Raw genomic sequence first — 7,322 nt, 5'->3', positions numbered from 1 at the left:
TCTTCAACTACTCAACACTTTACTATCACAAAATAATTATAATACTCACCTTGATTACGTAAGAATGATCTTTGGATAGAAATACTTCACTTGAGAAGAACTCCACTTGACTACCAAGGAGATTTCCAACTCTTATCAACCTTTCGGAAGCATTTACACCCTTAATTCCACTAACTTTTGGTGTTTAATCCTTCAATTTCCCTACTTGGATGTGTGTTAGTGTGATATGGAGAGGATTCTAGAGGTGTGGAGAGTGTTTGGATCGTGGGAAATGAGAAAAAAGAAGAGAAAACCGTGCCTTTATAAAATGAAATTTGGACCCGACCCGGAATGTACGATATAATATACGGTCCGTATAATTTATACGGTCCGTATATTGGACCGTATATTCCTTCCTGAATCTCTAAAAATTTCCGCCTTCACTGGAAGAGTCCTACGGCTAAACATACGGGCCGTATAAAATATACAGTCTGTACATTGGACCGTATAATTCCCAGTTTTCCCGGTTTCGTTCTCGTCGCTTCGTTTGATCTCGAATCCTTATGAAACCTTCTTGATGCCTGTGCAACACCTCCTTAACGATCTAACGGACATTATAACTCGTCCTTAAATCCTCGCTAAACGTTCGTTAGTGCAATGATCATGAAATCTTTCCCAAACATAACATGTACTCTACTTCCCTTCGACGAATCTAGTTTCCACCAATCCTACGTCTCCAAAATCTTATCATCTACACCCTAAGGCTGCCAATCGCCCTCTTATGGTCATGAAGGTCTCGTGTCCACCTCGACCGGCATCAGTCCATTCACGACGCCACGTCACGAAATGGCCGAGGTGTAACATTCTCCCCCCCTTTAAAAACATTCGTCTTCGAATGTTAAATTCTCGGGAATCCTACGAAAATTTCGCCAGAGTTTCCCCTGTAATTTGGCACTACTATCCTGTCACAGAAACTCAAAATACATCGCCACACAGGGCTACAGCATCAACGATAAGAAATATAGCCACACACGGCTCAGAAGTAATAAGGTAAAGCATTTCGTACCTGGGGGCATTAATGTTTCACTCCGGGTCTCCGTTAGGGGTGGAAATAAATGCGGATATTTAGTCTTCATAGCTTCTTCCGCTTCCCAAGTCGTCTCCTCTTTATTATCATTCCTCCATAAGACTTTGACCGAAGCGACCTCTTTATTTCTGAGCTTCCGCACTTGTCTGTCTAGTATAGCAACAGGAACCTCTTCATAGGTCAGTCTTTCAGTGACTTGAACGTCACTTACGGGTACTATTTTGGTCGGATCTCCAATATACTTTCGAAGCATTGATACGTGGAAGACTGGATGGACTAAGTTCAGCTCTGAGGGTAAGTCCAACTCATACGCTACTTGGCCCATTCTGCGTACAATCTTGTAGGGCCCAATGTATCGAGGGCTGAGCTTACCTTTCTTACCAAATCTCATTATCCCTTTCATTGGCGATACCTTCAAAAATACCCAGTCATTAACCTGAAATTCCAAATTCCCACGGCGATTGTCCGCATAAGACCTTTGGCGGCTATGAGCTGTCACCAACCGGTCTTGGATGAGCTTAATCTTCTCGACCGCTTGCTAGATCAATTCCGGGCCTACTAGTTGCGTCTCTCCCACTTCAAACCATCCAATGGGTGATCTACACTTCCTTCCGTACAAGGCCTCATAAGGAGCCATTTGAATACTGGCATGATAACTATTGTTGTAGGCAAATTCAATAAGTGGCAAATGATCTTCCCAATTTCCGCCAAATTCCAATGCACAAGCTCGCAACATGTCTTCTAAGGTCTGAATAGTACGTTCAGCTTGTCCATCGGTCTGTGGGTGGAACGCAGTGCTAAATTTCACTTGAGTGCCCAATCCTTCTTGAAAGAATCTCCAGAATTTAGCCGTAAATTGAGCTCCTCTGTCCGTAATAATGGATATAGGAATACCATGAAGCCGCACTATTTTTTTGAGATACAATCTAGCATTATCTTCTGCTGAATACGCAAACCTAACCGGGAGAAAATGTGCGGACTTTGTGAGCCTATCGACAATCACCCAAATGGAGTCGTACTTATGTCGAGAACGAGGTAATCCAATAACAAAATCCATGTTAATCGCCTCTCATTTCCAGGTTGGAATTTTCATTTCTTGCAAGAGTCCTGCCGGTTTCTGGTGCTCGATTTTCACCTGTTGGCAGCTTGGACATTGGGCCACAAATTCGGCTATATCTCTCTTCATTCCTTCCCACCAATACATTAGTTTGAGATCATGGTACATTTTTGTCGCTCCAGGATGGATGGAATAACGGGAATAATGGGATTCTTCCAGAATCCGACGACGAAGTCCTGCAATATCCGGAACACATAACCTGTTTTGATACTTGAGAACCCCATCTACTGAGACTTCGAATGGTGACTGCCCTTTTGGAAATTGCACACCTTTATAATGCTTCAATTTGGGATCCTCGTATTGACGCTCTTTTATTTCAGTGTCCAAGGATGAAACAGCTGGATTAAGCACCTTGGCTCCTGTACCGCTCGATTCCACTAAACGAACTCCCAAACTAGCCAGCTGGTGAAGTTCACGAGCTAGTTCCTGCTTTTCTGGCGGAATGTCACTTCGACTACCCATGGATTTGCGGCTAAGAGCATCAACTACCACATTTGCCTTACCAGGATGGTATAGAATGTTTACGTCATAATCCTTCAATAGCTCTAACCATCGCCTTTGACGCAGGTTTAGTTCCTTTTGTTTGAAGATATATTGGAGACTTTTGTGATCTCTGTAGATGTCCACATGGACGCCGTACAAATAGTGCCTCCATATTTTTAGGGCGTGAATAACCGCGGCTAACTCAAGGTCATGGGTCGGATAATTCTTCTCATGCTTTCGCAGCTGCCTGGAAGCATAGGCAATGACTTTGCCGTGTTGCATTAATACACAGCCTAACCCGACACCCGAGGCATCACAATACACCACATAACCTTCTGGTCCTTCTAGAAGTGTCAAGACTGGGGCTGAGGTCAACCTATCTTTCAGCTCTTGAAAACTCTGCTCACAAGCATCTGTCCATTGAAATTTAGCGGCTTTTTGTGTTAACTTCGTCAACGGCGCCGAAATAGAGGAGAATCCTTCCACAAATCTCCTGTAATACCCGGCTAGACCCAGGAAACTACGGACTTCTGTGGACGTTGTAGGCCTTGGCCAAGTCTTCACAGCTTCAATCTTTTGGGTATCAACCCGAATACCATCAGCTGAGATAATATGGCCCAGAAAAGTCACAGAGTTCAACCAGAATTCACATTTTGAAAACTTAGCATATAGTTGGCGAGCTCGAAGAATTCCAAGAACAGTACGCAAATGTTCTGCATGTTCTCCTTCAGATTTGGAGTATACCAGAATATCGTCGATGAACACGATTATAAATAAATCTAGGAATGGCCTAAACACATCATTCATCAGGTTCATAAATACCGCTGGGGCGTTAGTCAACCCAAACGACATCACCCGAAATTCATAATGACCATATCTGGTCCTGAAAGCCGTTTTCGGAATATCTTCTTCTTTGACTCTTACCTGGTGGTATCCTGACCTCAGGTCTATCTTGGAAAACCACTTAGCTCCTTGCAGTTGATCGAATAAATCGTCAATTCTCGGAAGTTGATACTTATTCTTTATTGTTACTTTGTTCAGCTGCCTATAATCGATACACATCCGCAGGGATCCGTCTTTTTTCCTTACGAATAAGACAGGCGCTCCCCATGGCGATGAACTGGGCCTAATGAACCCCTTCTCAAGCAAATCTTTCAGCTGTGCTTTTAATTCCTTCAATTCTGCAGGAGCCATTCTGTAGGGAGGAATAGATATTGGTTCAGTGTCCGGCAATACATCGATAGTAAACTCAATCTCCCGTTCTGGTGAAAGACCTGGAAGCTCATCTGGAAATACATCTGGAAACTCGTTCACTACTGGAACGGACTGAAGAGTCGGCGGCTTTGCGTCCGTATCATGGACCCGAACTAAATGATAAATGTAGCCCTTGGCAATCATCTTCCTTGCCTTAAGATAAGAAATAAATCTGCCTCTTGGGGATGCAGTGTTACCCTTCCACTCTAGAACTGGTTCTCCGGGGAATTGAAACAGGACCACCTTGGCCCTGCAATCTACATTTGCATAACAAGAAGCTAACTAGTCCATGCCCATAATAACGTCAAAGTCTAGCATCTCCAATTCAATCAAATCAGCTACGGTGTATCGACCGCACACTACAATTACACAATTTCTATACACTTGTCTGGCTAATACAGGGTCGCCAACTGGAGTAGACACTTCAAAAGGTTTAATTGGCTCAGGTGTTATCCCGATACGACCGGCAACGTACGGAGTAATATATGACAAAGTAGAGCCCGGATCAATTAATGCATAAACATCATAAGAAAATACTGTCAATATACCTGTCACCACGTCGGGGGAGGTCTCCAAATCTTACCGTCCGGCCAACGCATAAATACGATTCTGGGGACCGCTCGAACTAGAGGCTCCTCCTCTGCCTCTGCCACGGCCCGCTGGAACCTGTGAAGTCTATCCTGCGGGGCGTACGGACGACGATGAACCTGCTGCTGATCCCGTAGGTTGAGCCTCATCTCGGCCACTCCTCATTGGACAGTCGCGCATAATGTGGGCTAACCACGACCATAGGCATAACAAGCATCCGTGAGCCTCGGTACGACAACGAGCCGGGCATGATAACCATTGTCAGGAAGGTAAAATTAAGTGGCAAATGCACCGTGGTACTCGCAACATGTCTTCTAAGGTCCGAATAGTACGCTTGTCCATCGGTTTGTGGGTGGAACGCAAGTCGCTTAAATTTCACTTGGTGCCCAATCCTTCTTGGAAAGAATCTCCGAATTTAGCCGTAAATTGACGACTCGATATAGGAATAAGTAGGGCGGATCAATCTTTATCTTCTTGAATCGAAAGGTGCACTAGAAACGGACTTTGCGCTATCGACAATCACCCAAATGGAGTCGTACTTATGTCGAGAACGAGGTAATCCAACAACAAAATCCATGGCCCTCTCCGAACTCGCTGGAATTTTCATTTCTTGCGCAGTCACCCGATCGATGCTCGAGTCCTTTTACCATGGTCCTCAAATCCATATATCTCTCTTCGATCCTTCCCCTCGAGATCATGGTACATTTTTGTCGTTCTTCTAGGTTTTCTTCGAGAATCCGCGTGCGAATATCCTCCGAACACATAATCTATTGGAACCCCTTCTAGTAACGAGGCGCCCCTTTTGGAAATTGCACACCTTTATAATGCTTCAATTTGGGATCCTCGTATTGACGCTCTTTTTATTTCTCCAAGGATAAATAAGTGTGGCCCCAAGCCTCTCCCAAACTAGCCCGGTGTGCTCGCGGAATGTCTCCCATGGATCGATCAGCTACCATGCCTTACCGGATGGTATAGAATGTTTAGCCAATGAATTGACCATCGCGGAGAGACTTTATTCCTTTTGTTTGAAGATCTATTGGAGACTTTTTGTGATCTCTCGTAGATGTCACATGGACGCCGTACAGATTCTCCATATTTTTGTGGCGTGAATCTGCTAACTCAAGGTCATGGGTCGGATAATTCTTCTCATGCTTTCGAACCTCGGGGGGCATTAATAATGCCAAATAAAAGCATCCACGAACTCTTGCCATTTTGGGTCGAGGTGAATTTTCCGCTTTCGAAATGAAGAAATTCAATTATTATACCATAACGGACTTCGTGGACTATGTCGGCCCGCCAAGTCTATATCGAAGCCAACTCCATCGGACTCGGTAAAGTCGTAGGAAGCATGGATAATCCTCATATAGTCCTCAATTCCAATCTCATCAATAAATCCTTGCGGGTCTTTATCGATGAACACGATTATTAAATCGACTAAACACGGAAGAAATACCCTCGGGGCGGACCCAAACGACAACAATTAAATTCATAATGAAATCACGAGCTCGTTTTCTAATCTTTGGTGGTATCCCGACCTCGTGTCTATCTTGAAAACCCACACTCTACCGCTGATCGGCGTCAATTTCTCCTCGATACTTATTCGCGGCTATAATCGATACAATTGAGGATCCGTCTCTTTCCTTACGAATAAGACAAGCGATCATCGAAGGAACTGGCCTCGTAAGCCTTCTCAAGCGATCTCGAGCAACGGGGGGAGGAGCAGAGGGAGGAATAGATATTGGTTCTCCGCAATACATCGATAGTAAACTCAATCTCTGGAAAGACCCCGAAGCTCGTACGGGAATAGGAGTGGGGGTGGCGTGCGAGGGAGTAGCACTCATGGGAACCTCGCCGTCCTTGCCTTAAGATAAGAAATCCGCCTTTGGGAGGCTCTCTAGAACCGGTTCTCCGGGAATTGAAAACGGGACCACCTTGGCCCGTAACAAGAAGCCTTGCCCATAATAACGTCAAAGTCTGGATCGGCATCTAATATTGTGTGGATTTTTTTCCTTCGCTAACCGGAGTAGACACTTCAAAAGGTTTAATTGGCTCGGCATACGGCGTAATAATCATAACGCACAATTAAAATAAAAAAACCTTACATTATGGCTCTATCGCACGATCTATGGAAAGAAAGGCGGTCATTATTCCGACGAGATGTCCGTCCCCCCCCCCCCCCCCCCCTCGTTTATAAGTGTGGCGCGCTTCGCACCCATAAACAAGCCTCGGCTCTTACCGAACATTGTGCGTGAGACACGTCCTAGACGACATCCTAGGGGACGTCAAACTTTGCGATACCACTTTTGTCACGGTCCGCCTCGTGGCTCGCTAGCACCCGCCGATCTAGTCCTTTTACCATGTGCCTGAGTCCTAGATACCGAGCGTTGTTCTATACATTATACCATCATCGTCTTATAACCCCGCTCTCTCATATGAGCTCCATAAACATGTACATACATCCACTAGACTATGCATATCGAGTAAGAATCCTCGAGCCCTTCAAAAGAAAAAGAATAATACGCACGGTATGCATTTTCCCCTTTTCGAAGGCATCCCATAATTTCGACTCCGCATCGGAAGCATGAATAATCCTCGTATCTCATACCCACGTACAAGGTATCTACGAGCCTCGGCAACCTCGTACGCGATCTCGATCATGAAGATGGGATAGGACCCCGTCATATCCATATATCGCCGTCTATACGAAAAAGAATATATCAAAGACGGCACCTCCGATCGATGGGGGGTGGCTGCGAGGAGTAGCACTCGCTATCCAACTCGCCGGGAGGCTCCTCGCGGTACCTTCCTCGGCGG

The sequence above is a fragment of the Lycium ferocissimum genome, chromosome 12, assembly GCF_029784015.1.
Source record: "Lycium ferocissimum isolate CSIRO_LF1 chromosome 12, AGI_CSIRO_Lferr_CH_V1, whole genome shotgun sequence".
In the NCBI taxonomy this organism is placed as follows: domain Eukaryota; kingdom Viridiplantae; phylum Streptophyta; class Magnoliopsida; order Solanales; family Solanaceae; genus Lycium; species Lycium ferocissimum.
Note: the sequence above shows the minus strand (reverse complement) of the source record.